Below are 21,278 nucleotides of genomic sequence, written 5' to 3' on the forward strand. Positions count from 1 at the left end.
GATTATCTCTGAAATATATATATATATATATATTTCAGAGATAATCAGAATAGCACCAGTAAGAAGCAATAGGAATAAACTGCTGTTGGAGGCAAGGGATTGAGAGGCATATGGTACCCTTCCCATGTTTCTGATCTGGGTTAATTGTGATGCTACCCTGAAATGTGACACATAGGACAAAGTGAAGGTTTAGAGGAGAAAAGCGTGACTTATATTTGGCCTCTGCATTTAAGGCACTTGGTGGACATCTACATGGAGATGAGCCATAGACATATGGATAGATGGGTCTAGACCCCTAAAATGTAGGGAATCATGCTGGTAGAATTAATTATTAAATTTCTACCTGGATATTAGTATGTCTTACAAAAATAGCTCCAGTTACCACTGAAAAAATAGAGGAGATAATTGGATTCATAGAATCCTAAAACTTAAAAACTGTTAAAGACCCTAGGTCCAACCACCCTGTGGCCCAAAAAAGAGCTCATTAACCTAAGGGCACATGGAAAGTGAATGGAAAAGCTGGGCCTGGCAGTTGAAATCAGCCTTTTGGCTTATGATCTTATGTTCTGTCTTTCAAGGTCTAAAAGGTTCAGCCTCCTGGCCATGGGATGTAAGCCACCTTGTTCACATTTTTAGAATTATCTTCAAAAGAAGAAAAGGTGGGAAAAAGCAACATGGCAATTTTTCTAGTCTATCCAGCTGAGTTTTTGCTGAAGAATCTCTTTTAGTTCTTTCTTCCTCCTCTGAATCTTCTATAGTCACCCCTCTTCCCCCCCCCAAAAAAATAACAAACAAAAAACTATCACGTTTGTACTAATACATAACAGATGTTCAATAAAGAGACCCCAAGAACAACAGTGAATAATCACATTTCTCAAATCCCAAGAAAGTAGGCCAGCTTTCATCTCAGGTACTTCTTTAGATTTGGTGAAGTTTCAAACAAAGGCAGGTTGCAGGGAGGGGCCCACTGGGCATCATTTCCACCTCCACATCCATAGTATAGTAAAGTGGATGCATCTTACCTTCTTCACCCATTGGATACTTGCTGCCAATTTCTATAACACACTCCACCCATCTGATTGGTCACTCAACAAATGACAACAGGAACGAGTGTCACGGGTCCACTGAGCCGAAAATACAGTGATTTCTGCAAAAAGTGAAAGGACCATTATTAATCTAAAGGTGACGTGAATCGATAAAATGACATACTACTCGACAATGGGGATACACAGTTGCATAGATAGACTTTTCTTGGAGGAAAACAGCCCAGGTGTGGAGAGATGTAAACAAACGATCACAGTTGTGTAGGAAATGGGAAAAACCTACCATGGGTTTAAAGGTAACAAAAGACGGTGTGACTGTGTGTGCATTTGTACTTGGACAAAAAGATAAAGGGAGCCATTCATCCAACTTCTTACAACACACTCCATACGTCACATACATTTGCTCCAGCAAACCTGTAGGGGGATATGAAGTCTTGGAGCCAGTTTCTGAGACAACCACATTGTGTCTGAGTCCAAAGTAGGTACCTTCCCTCCTCGAGGGAGAAGCACTATTGTGCTGCTGCCAGATCCTTACAGAATGACAGTCTCAAGGGCAAAAGAGTGACGGTGGTGGCAGCCGTGATAGGAGATGTCATCCCTACACCAGCGGAGCTGAGAAGACAGAGCTGCAATTCTTTATCAAGATTACATTCCTCTCCGCCCCCTCCCGCACTACAGCATACTCTGGATTTCTGTGTGGGGGCTGTGTGCTGCCCAAATTCTGGTCTGATTCATCTTCATATCTCCCAAAGTGTCTAACACATTTCCTAGCCCAGAGCAGCTGCTCACTGTATATCTGTTCAGTGAATGAAGAGACGAATACAGAGTGTCTGAACAGCTGTCGTGTTCGAAAACTGAGGCACTGAACCAAGGAAGGTGGCGGCTGGCATAGCTTTAACACAATGACAGAGAGGATTTCTTGAACGTCCTTCACCTCTAGGGCTTCTACCTTCTAGGATTAACCTGGTCTGCGTTAAGAACTGAAACAGGTTCTTAGTTGACTTTCTTTATTATGCTTCCTTTCTGCTTCCGAATCCACTTTTCCTTGTCTCATCTTGGTTCCATCCAACAGCTCCTCACACATTATCCCTTCTGCTAAACAACAACAACAACAGCAGCAACAGCAGCAGCAGCAGCAACGACAACAGTCAAAAACCCTTCTTGTGAATGGCTGAAGATGAATTATAAATCTAAAATGTGTCCATAGCATCTTGATTCGGTGACTGTAGCAAGAATAATAAAATTGTCCTACTGTGTGCTACTCCCAGGATGTTGAGGACAAGGTAGCACTGGGATTATTCCCAGATGGACATGGTGTCCGGTCATAGAGAAAAAGCCGCATGGACAGTGCACACAACCCATAACTGATGAAGGACCCTACTTTGCAATCACCTTGCATGTTGAGCTAGTATCCAAAAATGTCCCCCTCCCAAAGGAACCCTACCCGCCAATATTCATGTCCCAGTGCCCCTTCTATGTGAATCTGAGCTGTCCTTGAGTCACCCATGAGACAGAGCAAAGTGACACTCTACACTTTCAGACGATGAGTCATAAGAAATCTTGTAGCCTATCTTGTGCTCTTGGAAGCTTCATCTGGGAGAAGTCAGTTGTCATGTCAGAAGTCTGAATACTCTAGACCTGCATGCTGGGAGGAAGCACTAGCTAGCCATGTGGAGAAGCTGCATGGATAGAGAGAGAGATGCCCAGCCATACCTAGCTATTCTAAGCATCCAAGCTGAGGTGCCAGATGGTGGACAAAGATGCCATCTTGGACTTCCAACTCAGTCAAACTTTCATGTGACTCCAGCCATCTGACTACACAGCATGAGAGACCCCAAGTAAAAACCACCCAGATGACTTCACTAAACTCAACTATAAAAGGTAATAGTGAATTGTTATAAGTCGCTAAATTGGGGACAGTATGTTACTCAGCAATGGATAACTAGTACACCATAAATGGAACAGACATCTGCCACAAGCCTCACCAATGTATTCTCTTTAAATACATATCACCACTCTGGCTGTCATGAGCCCATATGGGTATCTCACCCGACCACTCAAAGGATTAGACTCTTTGCCCAAGGTGTGCAGCCAATAACACCCAAGGTGGGACCAGAACCCCACAGGGCAGACATGATAGCCTATGGTCCGTCTGTTTGCCTGCCCCAGTATGCAGTCAGCGAATCATGCAGCTGCATCTGTTGCCAGTGTGCTTCTCAAAGTTTACTTCTCAAATCTATAAAAACGAATTGAACTCCCCCTTTGCCTCATACTGTTTACCTCTCTGCAAGCTATTCCCTATAAAACTCCTTTCACCAAAAACCTGCACAGACAATTAAGAGCTTTGGAAGGAAAACAAAAATAGCCGGGTGAAATGTCTATGAATTCCAATCCCTGCAAACATTCAAGAAAGAGGAGATGTAGGTTGTGTGGGAAATGTTGGTATACAACTGCACCATGCTTCTTAGAAAAGAAAACAATGACAGAAGAAATCCTGGCTGTTTTTGTGCTTTCAGCAGACTCAATTCGGTGTGAGAGGGCCATGTGTGTATGCTCCCCCATCTTCTCTTTCTGCGCTGCTGTTCCTGCTTGGAATTTTCATTTTCCCTCCTCCCCGCCGCATCTCATGATTCCCCAGGACTTGGAATCATGCGTTCCCTTCTGAGCCAGGGAAATCCAACCCAGCACTGTGGCACCCATCCCTACCTACTCTCCAAGTGACTCCCCTTCCTTTCTCAAGGACTGTGTGCTGTTATGGGCCCTCTCCCAGGACAGAGTCACCGCCTGCTTCCAGCTCTGTCCAGTGCTGCGCGCAGAGGTCCCGCAGCACTGAGCCTCTAGGGGCAGAGACGCAACATGCCATAGATTACTGCAGAGAGATGGAGAAATCAGGAAAAAGAACACTGAAGCCAAGAGTGTCAAGCAGGATGGAGAAGACCCTTAGTGAGCGTACAAAAAAGCAAGGAGAAAAGCCAGGGAAGGATGGGGATATGATTGTGGCAGATTTCTCTTGCTGAGCTCTGAGTGTTTAGAAGGCTCAGTACACACAAGGCCATAGGCTTTCTTTTGACCCCACGGGTCATACTGCTGTCTCTCTCTGAGGATCTCTGCTCCAGATCACACGCTTTGACTGACAGATCTACATGTATGGATCCTCCACAAGAATGCGGACGCAGGCAGCCCAGACAGGGGCCAGGATCATTGTTAACACTACAAGGACAACAAAAACAACAATATGTGGTGCTGTGGTCGGGGGAGGGTAAGGGCTGAAAGCATATGTGAATTAAAATAGTCCGCATCTTGGGGTGCCTGGGTGGCGCAGTCGGTTAAGCGTCCGACTTCAGCCAGGTCACGATCTCGCGGTCCGTGAGTTCGAGCCCCGCGTCAGGCTCTGGGCTGATGGCTCGGAGCCTGGAGCCTGTTTCCGATTCTGTGTCTCCCTCTCTCTCTCTGCCCCTCCCCCGTTCATGCTCTGTCTCTCTCTGTCCCAAAAATAAATAAAAACGTTGAAAAAAAAAAAAATAGTCCGCATCCCACTAACTCCATCAACACATGCTTCAGGGTCCCTGGCCACTATGTATGCAGTGCTGATGCAGGTATGGCACGGTGAAAGGGGAAAGAGTTGTTACTGAAGGGAGCAAGGGAGCGCAAGGAGACAGTGACAGCTCCATTTTACAGGTAAAGAAACTGAGGCTAAGCAGGAAGTGCCCAAGTGCTTAGAGCAAGGATACAGGGTAGCTGGACTGGATCACCAACAACCCACTCCTTTCCTGCCAGATTTAAGAACGCACAATGAGACCTTCTTTCTGGGGTAAATCATGTCTGTACCTCTGGTATGTCAGCCCAGAAAACTACTTTTTGGTGTAACAGTACAAGGGATTTCAGGTATCTTGGTAGGGAGCTGAGACAAACTATGATTAAATATGTTACTATTAAATAAACAAATGAAATATCAGGTTTCTGAAACTGCCAGTTTTTTTGTTTGTTTGTTTGTTTTTTGTTTGTTTTTGGCCAAGAAGTCAAGCAAAGGCCATATGCTTTTTTGCTTTAATGGAAAGATCAAGTGGTTTTGCGGATTCTGCTGTGTCTTTTTCTTGTTCTGTCCGGGCAGCACACAGGCAGTGGACTCTGGGCACCCTGTGAGCAGGGGTTTCTTCCTTTTATAGGTGTCACATGTTCCTGACATTGTTGAAAAGATGAATAAACCCAGTTAATAATCATCACTGAGTTTTTCTTTCCTGTAAAGAAATTATTGCCAAAGTTCCAAAACCATATGGTGAAACATATTTTGTAAGAAAGGTTTATAGATTCTGAATTTTTTTAAAAAATGGGGGGAAGCAGTGAGGATACATTCAATTTAATGTATCCATGCTTTGGGGTGCCTGGGTGGCTCAGTCGGTTGAGCGGCTGACTCTTGATTTTGTCTCAGGTCATGATCTCATGGTTCGTAGGATCGAGCCCTGCATCTGGCTCTGCACTGATGGCGTGGAGCCTGCTGGGGATTCTCTGTCTCCCTCTCTTTCTGCCCCTTCCCTGCTGACATGTGTGCTCATTCTCTATCTCTCTCTCTGAAAAAAAAAAATCCAGGCTTTACCTTTTCCAAGCTAGTCTGACTTCGAGAAAACAAGACCTCTCTAAGCTTCAGTTTTCTCAGTATAAAATGGGGATAATAACTATTTTGTAGGATTACATTAAGAATAGTGATAATAACTGTATTACCTCACCCAGGATAGGCACTCAATAATCAGTACCTGTGATTATGAAAAGATATAGATTGTGCTTTTTCCATTGTGCACGATGTAAAGAGTAGTTTTGCCTTTTATCGTAGATTTGCTATTCATAAAGCTCTCTGGTAGATGTATAAGCGTCTATAGACAAGTAATATCCACGTATTTTGCATGCATCGTATATAACATATACTTAACATTAATCTGCAAGTGCTTCCCACACCATTCTTTTGCAGCTGAGGAAACGGAGTCTCAAAGAAGTTCCGGGATCCCTCCAAGTTCCCCGCCTCAGCTTAGACTTCTGCTCTCACCCAATGTTAAGGGCTGCCAGCTGTCCACAGCTCACGCCTTCCTGCAAAACCTCCAAGGCCGGCCCCTCACCGCCTGGACAGGGATGACGCCCAATGTCTGACCGTAATTACAAGAAAACATCCATAAAGAGGTCCTGGGCTCCAAATGGATTTGACACAGTGGCCCTTTAAATCAAACTCTTAACACGATTTTCTTTATTTCCCTTTAGCAGTTTTTCTAAGTAAGCCATGTCTTTAGAGGCACCTAATACAAAGTGACAACCTTCACCGTTTTCCAAAGCGCCGATGGACGGCCGTGGAGAGAGTCCATTGTCACCATGGTAATTACCGCACAATACCTGGCGGCCAATGGACAGTCAGGAGGCTCAGGCAGCGGCTGAATCCGGCATTGTCCGGGCCCGATAAAAAGATTAGAAGCCCTGAAAAGCCGGGGAGCAGGATCTCACAGCTCTTTCGCTGGGCCCTGAAAGGACCATTGTGCTTGCACCATAAATTCTGGGTTCTCCGGGCACTTGACAACTGAAGCCGGGGACAATAGAATTCTTGTGTCCAACAAAACACTCCTTGTCCAATGCCAGTCTTATCAGCCGCATTTACAAATGTCTTTCGTTGTACCCAAATAATTCCCTATTAGAAGGACTATTGGGAGCAGAACTAAATAAATATTCACAGCCTTTGTAATATCGTTGGGAAATGAATAAACAAACAGTCATCTAGCATATGAGCAAGCCTCCTGCTACTCTACATTTTATCCCCATGTCTTGCCCAAATGATGTCGTTTTGATTTCTCTCTGTTAACATATCAACAACTGTGATCCTGGCAGCTCCAGTTTTATTTGCCACCTACTACATACCCCTGATCTACACTGCCTCGGTGCTTCCACGTGCATTTTTCTTTTAACTAATCTTGCCAACAGCACTGCAGGGGGCTGGTTTTATTCGGTTGCTACCTCCTAAAAGAGAAGGAATTTAACCTCAGAGTGTTAAATTGACTTAGCCAACACAACGTAGCTAATTAATAGTAGTAGAATAAGAATTCCAACCTAGATTTCCCTTGCTCCTAAGGCTTTGCCTTCCCACTATGCCATGATGATTTCTCTATTGAATAAAAAAGGAATGAAATGTCAGAATAAGGGGAAAATCTAAGCACATCCACCGTAAAAGTCGCAAATATACATGGAGTCTGTTCATATACTGTTATTGAACCTGAGAGGAACACTTACAATAGAAGGAAAATAAAAAGAGTATATTTTATTTTTGCCCTAGAATGCCAGCCACTTTATATTTTAACCTTTTAGGGAGACGGAGAGGTGGCAAGCAAACCCAGCTTCAGGAAGGTTTCAGGGATGTCCATACATCCTTCCCTTACAGGATGGTTTCAGGGATGTCCATACGGTGCACTGGTAAAGTTTTAGAAAGAATCACTGGGGTAAACAAAGCAGTCAGGGCACATACAGTCACAAACTCCCAGAACAACACTAACGCCTCCTTCTGCAGTTTGTTTTATTTTGCCTACTTGTCTCGGTGTTGTGAATGAACAAACATCTCAGCATTTGACAGTAAAGCAGCACACAGCAAAACAGAAACTCCTTTCTTGATGGAAGCATTTACTAGAGGACAATGATCTTTTTTACATTTTTACATAAAAGAAAAATCTGACAATATTAAAACTCTAAATGTTTCCCTATCAGGTCGGGAGGTGGCCACCCTGGTTGATAGAGCTTATGTGCCTCTTCCCAGTCTGCCCCCAGCCTCACGTCCTCCTGTCCTGCCCAGGTAAGTAAGGCCTGCCGTGCACCTCTGTTCCTCTAGATTTCTCTGCCAGGAAGAGCTCTTTTATTATGTCTGTCTGCCCCTTCCGATGTTGCATCCAAGGAAACTCTGAGCTTCTGGAAGACAGAAGCTACATCTCATAGTCAGTTTGTCTGGCCTGGGTCAGTACACGGCTAACCCTTAACAGAGCCTCGCTTATTGGAGAAATAGATGAATGGTATTAAACGGACAACAACCATAAAACTGTATTTAAAAATTTTTTTAAACATAAAAATGTATCCTTTTTATCCACCTGATGTCAAAGTACAGGTATAATTTGTAAAAATTTTTAAGGACTGTCACATGTCCTCACTTGGCCCAAATTACACAGCCTTGATAAAAGCAATGTTGAGCTGTTTTGGTTCATTTTCTAAAATAGTTAAAATCTATAGTTAGAAATAGGCTATCTCTTTGCAAACAATTGGCTATTAACAAGACTGGGTAACCAATAGGTACCTCCTGACTGACTGACGGTAAATCTGTGTGTTTGTGTAAGAACTGAGTTTGAAAAATGTGATCCATATTTCCCAAATACTCCAGATGCCAAGTGAAGCATTTAATCATCTTTGAGGATTTAAGGGCATGGTTATAGACATGTACACCTGATGCGAACTATATCATCTCTTCTGTACTCCCAGGAGCCACGTGTTATGTAGACACAACTTAATCCAAACAGGCAAAGAAAACATTAATTGAGAGTTTGTAATGTGCTAGGTCCCATGCTAAGTACTTTCACATAATACATGATGTAATGTTATAACAATCTTATACGTCAGATGCTATCATTTTCTTTATTTAATAACTAGGAAATTGAGGCTAAGAAAGATGGAATAAAGTTGCTGTCATTCACAGAGCTACAAAGCAGTGAAGCCAGGATTTGGACACAGGGAGTCTGAACCCAAGCGATTCATCCAACAGCCATACTCAACATTTCTGCAGACATAAATCAGGGCACTAATTTAGGGAAGTAGTCCAATGATTTTTTTAAGTGACCAGTGACTCAACCACTTTACCAGACTACTGAACTATCTAGAGAGTAAGAGAAAGAGAGAGAGAGAGAAAGAGAGAGAGAGAGAGAGAAGCTGCTAATGAGGTACCTCCAAAGAAGTGACGAACAGCATATAACCCAAGACCTGAGACTTTATATTTAACAGTTTATCAAATCTGGGGAACGTTCATACAACCAAAAATCAACTTACTTGCAAAACGCCATGTTCATAAGGCCAAAGCAGTACTCACACACACACACACACACACACACACACACACACACATACACAGCAGAGTTTTTTGCTGCTTGCTGGTAATACTCAGAGTCTGCTATTACCTCTCAAAGTAAGAAAAGCTAGCTGCACTCTCTGTAGCAATGTGACTGATTTATGATATCATAGGAGTGCATTCTCTCTTGGGGCCATTATGCTTGGAAAGAAACCAAACAAGGTTTCTCAAAATTAAGTGGGACTATCCTTTTGCAATGTAAAATTAATTAAGTTAAGGAAAAGTGCCGTTTTGTCATATACCTCTTCCTGGATACTGATTCTGAAGATACAAACTATACAAATTCATATTGTTCATAAGCATCACAAAGGCAAAAGCATGTGTGTTTTCTCGCCGATTGTATATCCATTGGACAAAGTCACAAACTAAATGCTTCCAAATAGCTTTGGAACAATTAAGCTAGTAAATAAAGAACCGAGTCCCCAACACTGAGGTGCAAGTACCTCTGAAGGCCCACAGTGGATGGTGACTTCTAAGTTTCTTCAGGCACAAGTGTGAATTTGGCCACAGAGGGGCTGACACGAGCCAGCCCAGCGAGTGAGTCTAGCGGGGACTCTGCATGCTCATCACACCTCGTTAAGTACACAGGATTCATTCAGGGTCAGCAGGGGAAGCGGGCCAGTGAAATGTTTCAGTTATAGTTTGCTGCACGTTATTGGTGGAATTATATTCTTCACTTGTATGCACAAATTTTGACATTCTTGAAGGTCTAGGGAAAGCTCACATGCCAATATCAAGAATCTAATATCCCCATAGAAAGCTTTATTCAGGCTATTCTCCCAGGACCACCCAGATTCACACATACACACATACCCTCAAAGTTCTATTTATTTTGTCTTCATCATTTTTTATTTATGTTTTTAAAAGTTTATTTATTTTTGAGAGAGAGAGAGACAGACAGAGAGAGAGAGAGAGAGAAGGGGAGAGGCAGAGAGAGAGAGAAAGAGAGAGAGAGAGAATCCCAAGCAGACTCCACGCTGACAGCAGGTTAGGACCTAGGAACCATGAGATCATGACTTGAGCCGATACCAAGAGTTGGACGCTTAACTGATTGAGCCACTTAGGTGCCCCTTCATCTGTTTTTAAATACTCAAATGATTACAAATAAAGTCTGTTTTAACTGCTTTCATTGATAAGAACTGAGAATAAAGACAAAAATATCATTATCAGAAGCTGTGTACAGTTGGGTCATCTTCCTAGATTGGGCTTGGATCAATGGTGTCAAAGTGACAGGCAAACGTCCTATTAGAACTCAAACAATAGCTCTGTGACATCTTCCATTACAATGTCCACTTATTAAATCTCTATCCTATGATGTCATCTAAGAAAACCAGGCTTGATTTTGAAATAGGTTTTCTTTATGCCTTCTTGGTTTTGATATCTGCAGCTGTCTGATACTTTAAGTGTGTAAAGTTATACACACACCCATATACACATGCACACAAACATACTATTCACTTGTCGGTTGCTCATCTCTGGAAATATTTAAACTACATTCCTTATCCAGCAACTTATAAGATAAATTTTGACATTGGGTACTGGGGTGGTCAATACATTTCTTTCCTGTCCTGAGTCTCTGGAATTCTGTAATTGGAATAATCAGTTCCCTTGCTGAAAGTACCCAGCCACCCTCCAGAAGAGCTTGGACCATACCTGGGGGAACACTGAGCTAGGCGGATCTCTAGGACTCATTCCCTCTCTAATGGTCTTTCACAGGCCCAACCTGGTGCCGTTATAAAGACAATCTTTACAAGGACACTTCATGCACAGAAGACCATGAGGACATTGGGTGGCGGGGGTGGGGGGAGGTCTCCTTTAGCTATAGTGGTGGTGATAAGTAGACACAACTAGGTTTCATAGTCCCTGACAAGATGGTCTGGTCACCTTGGAGAAAGCCAGAGGACCCTGTCCAGGGACCGAACCAAGTGGTATGTCAGCCAGCAAACAGAAGAAGAGTGAAGCAAGAGAGCTAGACAGATGGCAGGCAGCACAGTCCCTGCTGCGGGATGGAATTCAGGTCTGGCAGGCCCGTTCCTATTTGGGGTTCTACTGTTCACCAGTTCCATAAGTTAGGACTCTTCTTCTTTACCTATAAAACGGACATTCCTTGACAAATGAAAGAATGCACACACATTACCCTATTGTTTCTGGCACAAATTTACTGTTCACTAAATATCATTAGTCAGCATCATCATGATCAAAAATTTATCAGTTTTCTGCTACAAAGACTATATAAAGAAATTAGTGCAATGCCTGACACAATAGGAGTCCCATAAATTACTATTATTATTTTTGGCATTAAGTGACAATGAGTCAGATGTAGAAAAGTACCTTTCAATTCTCTTTCAATCCAGATCTCAACAAAGAGGAAGTCTCCATTTGTAATAATTCCTGAACAGATCTTTCTTTTTAGAGAAGGTAGTCTCAGGGTCAGAATAGATTATATTGTTTGTTTTAATTATATCTATTTGGGGGATACTTTCTATTTATCACAAGAGATACTGGTTTACGATCAATGGTAGTGATATAATTTTTAAAAATTTTTCATGTTTACTTATTTTTGACTGAAAGACAGAGCATGAGTAGGGGAGGGTCAGAGAGGGAGGAAAACACAGAATCCAAAGCAGGCTCCAGGCTCTGAGCTGTCAGCACAGAGCCTGACACAGGGCTTGAACCCATGAACCGTGAGATCATGACATGAGCCAAAGTCGGACGTTTAACCCACTGAGCCCCCCAGGTGCCCCATAATATAATTTGCTTCAAAAATATTTAAGAAAAACAGAATGAGTTCAAAAGAGAATATTAAGTAACAGCATATTTTGAAGATAAGCATGAATGACTGACGTGGGGGGTAGGCGATGATGACTTCACACATGGAGACACCGAGGCTCCGAGGAGGAAACGGGTGAAGAGGAGACTCCTGCATGGGCCCACGTCTCTCTGCAGCATCCTCATCAATACCACGTGCTGGGTCAGGTGCAGCAGGGGCCCGTGAGGAACAACTGTGGTCCTCTTCCAAGGTCAGGAATGAAATTTAAATGAAGTGACGAAGGTCAGTGCAGACCTGGTGACGGTCTGCAGTGAGGCAGGAGCAGAGTCTTGTAGCTCTCCAGGAATCTAGGTCTTCATGGAGAAGAAACTAGGTTGAAAACACAAAGGGCACAGAATCCACCTTGTACGTCTCCCTATCATTCATGGCACGCATTTACAAATAACGTGGTTTTATTCCACAGGAAGTTTAAGGCCGCCTGCAAGGATGTATGAGGTGCAGAAACATATAGTGCTGCTTTACATGATAAAAGTGAGAAAAGGAGAAATAGCACGAAACAGCAGTCTGAATGAAGGCTCATATGCAAAGCTCAGGCAGAGAAGTCATATCCCTGTCGGGGCTGCGGCACACAAAGAGACAAGGACACGCAACCAGGCACAGGAGTTCCGAGCCCATGAAGTTAAAGCTGGTCTTCAGTTCCATCACAGCCATCCCAGAGACGATGCCACAGGGTTACTTATCCCACTGCTCGCAGCCAGACGACCCTGCCTTCGGCATTGAGCAACATCCTTAGTGTGAACATAATAGGACTAGAATGCTTGCCAGATTATAGCAGCCCCAGCAAGGGGCTGGTGGGGGGCCGGGCGGGGGGGTGCTCAGAGTCTCCAGCAGGTGAGGAAAGGAGGCAGGGAGGTTGCAGGCAGCATCTGCCTCCCAGGAGCACTTGTGAGCTGGCCCATCCCCCACATGCTACTCGCTGCTTACTCTAAACCACGCATCTGCTTGGCCTGCTCCTGGTTTCAAAGCACTGAAGGGCTCCTTGGTCTGGCGTCCTCTGCTTTTAGCAATAACCAAACCTTGCTTTGTTCTAGGTCCTGTGCTCAAACTGTTACATCCATCGCCTCTATTTGCAAGTGGAGGAATCTGAGACACAGAGGATGGGTAAGGTACCCCAGTCACCCAGCTTGTGGGGGTGCAAACCCAGGCCCCCCAGACTACATTCTGACTTCAGTGCCTCATCATCACCTGCTTTTCCCCAAGGGCAGGCCCTTCGTTAGGGAGCCAGCTGGCCTTCAGCCTCACCTGGGGCAGCTCCTTCCCAGAAATGACTGTTTTTGTTAAACTTAACCACATTGCCCCACTCTTCTCTACTTTAGCCTTTGCATAGAAAGCATATTCTTTGGGGCGCCTGGGTGGCTTAGTCGGTTAAACGTCCGACTATGGCATAGGTCATGAACCCACAGTTCGTGAGTTTGAGCCCTGCGTCGGGCCCTCTGCTGACAGCTCGGAGCCTGGAACCTGCTTCGGATTCTGTGTCTCCCTCTCTCTCTGCCCCTCACCCACTCATGCTCTGTCTCTTTCTCTCTCTCTCAAAAGTATAAACATTAAAAAAAAAAAAAAAAGAAAGTACATTCTTCTTCTTCTTCATAAACGTTCCTGTCCTTTAAGGCCCTGGCTAAGTTGCTTCCTCCTGATAACCCATCTTCCGTTTTCAGCTTCACACACACACACACACACACACACACACACACACACTCAACTCACTATGGCATCATCTTTACCAACCATTCATCCTGTAAACCAACGTCTCCTGAGGTGCCAGATCCTGGCCAAGATACTAGAGTACCAGGCAGACAGGGCTGCTACTCTTGCAGACCTTTCTTCCAGTGGTAGAGTTAGAAAGCGAGCAGAAAAATAAACAGTAAACAATTAGTGACGAAGGACACTGCAAACTTAAACAGGTTAAGAAAACAGACTGGATCATGACTTTTTCTTAGGATCCCTCCCGATTGGCACATGCGTGCCTAGCTCAGAGCCGACGCTCAGTGTTTGACAGGATGAGGCAACATCTCCAGCGTATAGTCTCCATCAGCCATTCAGGCCTCAAGTCCTCAGGTACCTTGTTGTTCTAGGAAATCACTCTGGCAACCATTTGCTTGCCACTCCCTATCCCTATAAACTGGTAAAAAGCAGAAACCCTGTCGTCCATGTCACCACCTAGTGTAGCATAATCATCTGCATTGGCTGCCGGCCAGAAACAGAGACCAGAACTTACATTGGAGGGACTTCACAAATCCTAAGACTGGGTATTTCTGGGTACCCCCAAAGGCTACTACAGGGGCTGTGGTAGGTGTGGGTGGTATGGGGAGGTTGTGGGATCACTGCCTCTTCCTGCTTTTTTCTATTTAATCCATGGCTATGTTTTAACCATAATGAATCTAGGAGCTAAATGGCTCCTTTGAATTTTTATAGAACTTCATTCTGAATATCAGATGTGCATGTTAAGATATGGACAGATGTGTACAAGTACAGACAGACAACTAGACAGCAACAGAACACATAGGTGAAATGAAGATATTACACATGAGGGGGTGGGGGTTGTGTGCAAAGAGGAGGATATAAAACAGTAGTGGGCTATGCCTTCAAGGGGGGCAGAGGTCTTCCCAGCCCCACTGATCTCTCAGTAGAACACCGCTTTCTTGGAGATCTGACAGTTCATTCATTCATTCGTTCCTCCTCTCACTTATTCAGATGTTGCATATAGAGCATCTCTACATGCCAGTCTCTTTGCAGAGATAAATGTGTAGAATTGGGGATCATGTTAAGGTGAAAAAGAAGGGAGGGAGGTAAAAGGAAGGAAGGAGGGAGGGAGGGAAGGAAGGAAGGAGGCAGGGAAGGAAGGAAGGAAGGAAGGAAGGAAGGAAGGAAGGAAGGAAGGAAGATGGATAGAAGTGCAAGGGAAAGCAGTCAGGTGAGCACAAGGTACTGAAACCACCTGCCTTCACTATCATCCCAGCACTCGGGGTCCGGCAGCAGATCTGAAGCAAACGCAGAGTTGCAAAGGAGGCAGGTGGGTGAGGAGAATGAAGAGAGCTACCCAAATAAGATGTGACTAAAAAGCAGACAAGGAGAGATGACAGCACAGTTGGATCTAGGAGATTGTCTATTTTTAGTGTCCTAAAGAAGATTCTCTCCGTGACCTTGCCAAATTATGATGCAAGCAGAGTTAATGAAAGCTCTCTCAACCTCCTCTTCCAAGTCGGCTCATTACCAGAACCTTTCTGTAGATGCATCCTCTAAAACACAGTGACCTCATTAAAGGACTAATCCTAACAGGTTTGACCTGCAAGGGAACACACAGATTTACTTCAACAGTTTTCTGCCTTTCCTGTTGTTGTTTTTTTTCCTAAAGAAGCTGCTAAGACCAGGTTTGCTTTCCTGAGTGGTCACAATTTTATCTCCTTTGTTGTTCTGCCTTCTGGTTAATCGCCTCCCAGTTTCAGAAATGAGGAAAATGCTTCTCGCAAATTAGGAAAGATGCTTGCTTCATAAGTCATCTTAATTATTTAAATTCCAAAGAATAGTGGGGCACCTGGATGGCTCAGTCAGTTAAGTGCCTGACTCTTGGTTTCAGCTCAGGTCATGATCGCACGGTTAGTGAGTTCAAGCCCCGTATCAGGCTCTACACTGATAGCATGGAACCTGCTTGGGATTCTGTGTGTGTGTGTGTGTGTATGTGTGTGTGTGTGTGTTCCTCCCCTACTTATTCTCTCTCTCTCTCTCTCTCTCTCTCTCTCTCTCTCTGTCTCTCTGTCTCTCTCTCTCTCTCTCAAAAAATAAACTGTAAAAAATTCCAAAAAATAGAAAACTAACCAAAAAATTATGGTACTGACTAATTCTAGGTTTCTCTACATGCATGTTTCAAGTGTTCTTTTTTCATCAGAGAAATAGGGCGTTGGAGCTGTAACAAAGTGACTCATATGGAATAACTGACTTGAGAACAAGGGCCTCTAGGTATTGCCAATCTCTTATAATCCCACCCTATTTCACCCAGATCCCCAGTAAGAATAATAACTTTCTATTGATGTAAAGTCGAAATCGCCTTGTTGTAACGGGAAAATGTTTAAGTAACACCCTGCATGCCCTGCATGGAACAGCAGTTCCTTCCCAAAGTCACAATTATGTGAATTGTAAAGCAATGTAGAAAAATATGTCGGACCAATTCAACATAGTTCATTATGAAGGAAAATCTTTACTCCAATTACAACAATGTAAAAATGTTCCTAAGTTAACTACTGGAAGGGAAGAGAAAAGTAAGGAATGAGTCAGAGTCAATGAACCATGGTTGGGTGATATTTCCCCTTTATTCTTCCTCATTATTTAAATAATAATAAAAAAAAAGAATATATATATATATATATATATATATATATATATATGTACACACACACACACACATACATATATATAATCTGTCCTGGACACAAATTTTCAATGTGATAAATTCTCATGCAACAGCAGGTGTCTATTTTGCAGGGTAAATCCCTGAGCCAGCCACAACCAAAGTGAACCTGCAGTCTGGTGATGGAGTGCCTCCATCACTTTCCTTTACAACCAGAAACAAAACAAAACAAAGCAAAACAAAAACCCAAAACAAAACAAAAAAGAAAATATAAAAAAGACTACTCTGCTTCAAGATGCCTAAAGAATCAGCTAATTTATTCCAAAATAGAAACAGGAAAATAGTTCATGATACTAAATGACTGAATCATTGAAGTGCCAGATGAAATATTGATAACATCAATTTGATCCTAAAATATTCTCTGGTATGGGAGAATCCAAGAAGGGAGGTCAGGAACAACCAAACAGGTAACATGAGATGACCATCCCTAGAGGCCCCCTTCATTTTTTCCAGTTCACTCATCCATGGCATACCCACTGACCACCTGCAGTGTACCCGAGGCTGTGCTGGGGTTGGAGACACAGTGATGAGCAACACTAGACCCTTACCCTTAATGAGCTTGCCTCATAATCTAATTTTGGCTACTCTTACCTCTAGTCTAGAGTTACACAGATGATCTCTTGAGATTCACCACCTTATCCAGAAGAAATTAGCCAGTAACAAGGTAATGGGCTGTAAATGACACAACTAGCCTGCACCTCGGGGGTGCTGAGTTCAGGCCCAGATCTTACACTGAGACCACAGGCAAACCCCTTAGACACTCAGAGCCTCAGTTTCCCTATCAAAACAATCAGGAACGGGGTGCCTACATGGCTCAGTCTGTTGAGTATCCGACTTTGGCTCAGGTCATGATCTCATGGTTCATGAGCCCTGTGTCAGGCTCTGTGCTGACAGCTCAGAGCCTGAAGCCTGCTTCGGGTTCTGTGTCTCCCTCTCTCTCTGCCCCTCCCTTTCTCATGCTCTCTCTCTCTCTCTCTCTCTCTCTCTCTCTCAAAAATAAATATTTAAATTTTTTTTTAAATAATCAGGAAATGAGTAACCTCAATGTCTCAAGAAAGCTCAAAGCTCCATTATTATATGCAGCAACAAATTCATTTGTACTCAGTGTTTTTATATACTTCAAACTAAGCTATGAACAGAGACTTCAAGCAATAATATAGTGTATATCTGAAAGGTGCTAAGAGAGTAAATCTTAAAAGAGATACTCATCAGAAGAGAAAAAATGTATAAGTATGGGAGGTGATTGATGTTCATTGATGGTGGTGATCATTAAAAAAAAATACACGTACATCAAGTCATTATGTTACATGTCAATTATATCTCAGTAAAACTGGGGGGAAAGAAACTAAGCCAGAAGCCAGAGAGCCTGGAAAGAACATAGGGCCCCCTCCTGCCCACAAAACCAAACACCTGTCCAGAAGGAGAGAGAAAGAAACAAGCAAGGAGTTGTTAACTATAACCTCCATGGGAAGGTTTTAGGGTTTGACAATCCTGGGTTCAAATCCTGCCTCTGCTTTGTAATTAAATGTATGTCTTGGAGCAAATGACTCAACTCTATGAGGATCAGTTTCCTTGCTTGAAAAGTGGCTGTGGGACCTAACTCACAGGTTAGTGAAGATAATATATGTGAGACATTCAGTTCCGCCCCAGACACACAGAAGGTGCTCAATACATTTACCCAAATTAAAATGATAACTTAACAAAAATAGGATATACTGGAAGCCCTTGTCTAGACTGAATCTTGTTCACTTTTCTGTTTCCAGCACCTGGCATAGGTCAGTCACATAGAAGGTGCTTCATAAAATAAATAAATGTTAACACTGATTAACTCATACTGATTAGAAGCTCTGATTGGCAATTATGTACATATGATTAATTAAAAGTGAGAACACAGATTGGTTATTACTTTATAAATACAGTTTGTTTGGGGGGAGTATCTTTCAAAATGCAAGGTACAATGATGAAAAGGTCACGGACTCTGGGACACACCAACAAAGTCAGCCTCCCATGTGGCTTCTGAGATCAGCAGAGGCAAAAGCCAGATGCCTGAGTCATGGCCCAGCAATGCTGCAGCAGGAACCAGTTGGAAGCATGTGCTGTCCCAGAAACTACCCCAAATGAGCTCTTCATTCACTGAACAAACAGTTCCAAAGGTCCTTTGAGTAACTCCGTGGTGCCCTTTGGCAGAAGAGAGACAAACAGAGCTGACACCAAGAGCAGAAAACGTGAGAATCCGTGCTCCAGGGAAAGTGCTCCAAATAGACAATGAAAGGGGATCAATTCAGGGAAACCAGGAAGCCCATTAACTATTCCATGCAAAGCCACAGGTCTGTGGTCCAAAAGCAAAGTCTCAACATAGCAACGGAAAATGTCAGCCTTCATTTGCGCAGCTGCACAACACATACACACACACACACACACACACACACACACGTAAGTGCATTCACATGCACACACATAGTCCCAGGAGGGAGAAATGAGTCTAAAATAACAGAGTCCACTTTGAATCATAGGAACAAACTGTTATAATCCATTTATTATGATGAGCACAGGGTAATGTAGTGGCTCTCTGTAACTAGGTCAGGCACCAATTGATAGTCAACTCCACAGACCTAGAAGATTTAATGAGAAGGAGACCAGACAAAGACGGAAGATGGAAATAGTGCCCCAAGCACGTGTCCCCAGACTCTACAATCTGGCAGTGGGGCCCAGTCCATGCCACTTCTCTCAGAGAGACCAGAACAAACTTTTGGAAACTCCTAAGATAGGATCAACGGTTCATGCCAAGCCACTGAGGCATGGTTCTGGCAGCAGCGACAAAGCTGGACTTAAAAACAAAGCCTGAATCAGATGGAGATGGACCTGAGAGGAAATGTAGTCACAGCGAACGCGTGATGGAGAACAGAGCGCTACAGCATGGGGCAAGACATAAATAAAACAGCACTGCCGTCCTAAAGTGGTGTCTCCACGCCAGCCAGTGCCCTTTGCCGGGACCTCTGTGTCACTGTTCCCTTCCCTCGTCCGGGCTGGGCGGTGTCACTGGCACCTGCACTCAGGCTGGCAGATGGAGAGGCCGGGCTTGTTAAACCCTGTGCCTACCCACTCCACCACCACGAAGGTCACCGAGCAGCTGTTGACCACCTAGAATCTTCTTTGAGAGGCAGGATCCAGGGTGACAGTGCCATTTCCAAAAGATTCCTTTCTTCTCTGATCTTAGGACATCTCCTGTGAGGACACTGGACGCTACAGGGCCGTGAGAGGGTGCAGCCCAGCTTTGTTCTGGACAGCCTGGAGCAGCGGCCTCCTAGGACAGCCAGAGAGGCGGCCCGCTCCCTGGCGCGGCTGGGAGCCCCGTGAATGAGCCACTGTGATGAGACACACACCCACTGCTAATGAGTCCTGCACAGACACAAGCCCCAGAGGCAGAGCAGAAGCACAGAGAGGGACTGGGTGGGGCCAAGATCCCCCACCTGGGCTCACTAGTGCCCCCAGCACAGCAGGGGGAATCCTGAGTTATCTGCCTTCCCTAGAACTAAGAGCCTCTTCTCCCCTCCCCTCCTGGCCCACTTAAAAAGAAAATGGCAGCCAAAATTTTACAGATATTTCTAAAAGGCAACTACCATCACGTATGACTCTCATTCATTATTTTAAAAAACATTTTAACATAAAAAATGTATAAAAGGGGAAGATTTTCAGAATAAAAACCTTGGCAACCTAATACTGAAGAAAAAAAAAACCACGTGCATACATTTGGCTTAGAACCTTGAATATCATATAAATTCATTTCACACTGTTCTACTCTACATTCGTGAAGAAGTAACGAGGGTAGAGTCTGGAAGCAAGTTGCCTACATAGGAATTTTACCTCCTTCTACCCTCAGACGGGACCTCCATCTCTTCATCACTAAAATGGAGATTAAAACACTATCTCCCTCATAGGGTTCTTGTAAAAAGTGAGTAAGTTACTGCATGTAATGCACTTAGCATCTAGCAAGCCCTCGATAAATGCTACCTGCCTCGATCATTAGCATCATCATTAGCATGATCTATGTTTGGCAGCCGAACGGAACTTGGAGCTTAAACGTTCAGGTTATGATGCAACATTCGTTGTGTATAATCACAGTTGTGCAAAAGCTAATGATATAAATTGAGGTATGCAGATCAAAATGGAAAAAACTCCATGCAATTTCACTTGCTGAAAAGTTAGAACACTTAAAGAAAACGGAAACCAAAGCTCCCAGACCCCCTCTAGTAGTTTATCATGCCTCTCCCACAAGGAACCAGAAAGGAGGTCTCCAGGTACCTTTAAAAAAACACTTTAAGAAGCATTTTGAAGATATCACATTAAATATTGCTCACGTTGATCGCTGCCTTTTTTTGGCACTCTTAAATTATGGACCTGGAGTGAGGGACTCACTCACTTCATCCCAGCCCTGGAGGTAAGTCTTCCTCTTTCCTAGCATTCTTTCCTGGGAGAGTCCTCTCCCACTGTTAGGTCACCTGGGGATCTTATTAAAATGCGGATTCTGCTCCAGAAAGTCTGAGACAGGGGACTGAGGTTCTGCATATCCAGTAAGTGCCCAGGTGATGGCCAAGATGCTGCTGAGGCTTGGGACACCGGCAAGGGGAAGTAAACACCTGAGTTTCATTTTCGTGTCTCTTTGATGTCCTGGTTGTTTGCAGACAACTTGGAAACTCTTTCATTATTCATGGGAACTGCTGTTGTTAAATCTGCAGCTAAATCCTTGGACCCAGAGGCAGGGAACATTTGTTGTTTTGTTTTGTTCTAAATCAAACAAATACAATAGAGCAAATACCCATTGACTCCCAGTGACTGCCCTTTGGGGGAGTTCATTTAACTCTCTATTTCCCTTGT

At 43.8% G+C, this 21,278-nt stretch overlaps 1 protein-coding gene across 3 annotated transcripts in view; it reads right to left on the minus strand.

Annotated features, from left to right (window-relative positions):
- CDH11 (cadherin 11) overlaps window positions 1-21,278 on the minus strand; it is a 153,890-nt gene that overhangs the window by 89,842 nt on the left and 42,770 nt on the right. For all 3 annotated transcript variants that reach the window (XR_007455956.1, XM_049622783.1, XM_049622784.1), the window contains exon 2: window positions 1,023-1,147. The gene's annotated coding sequence lies outside the window, so the exon portion shown is untranslated. The remainder of the gene's footprint in view (window positions 1-1,022; window positions 1,148-21,278) is intronic.

Source organism: Panthera uncia, assembly GCF_023721935.1.
Source record: "Panthera uncia isolate 11264 chromosome E2 unlocalized genomic scaffold, Puncia_PCG_1.0 HiC_scaffold_20, whole genome shotgun sequence".
In the NCBI taxonomy this organism is placed as follows: Eukaryota; Metazoa; Chordata; class Mammalia; order Carnivora; family Felidae; genus Panthera; species Panthera uncia.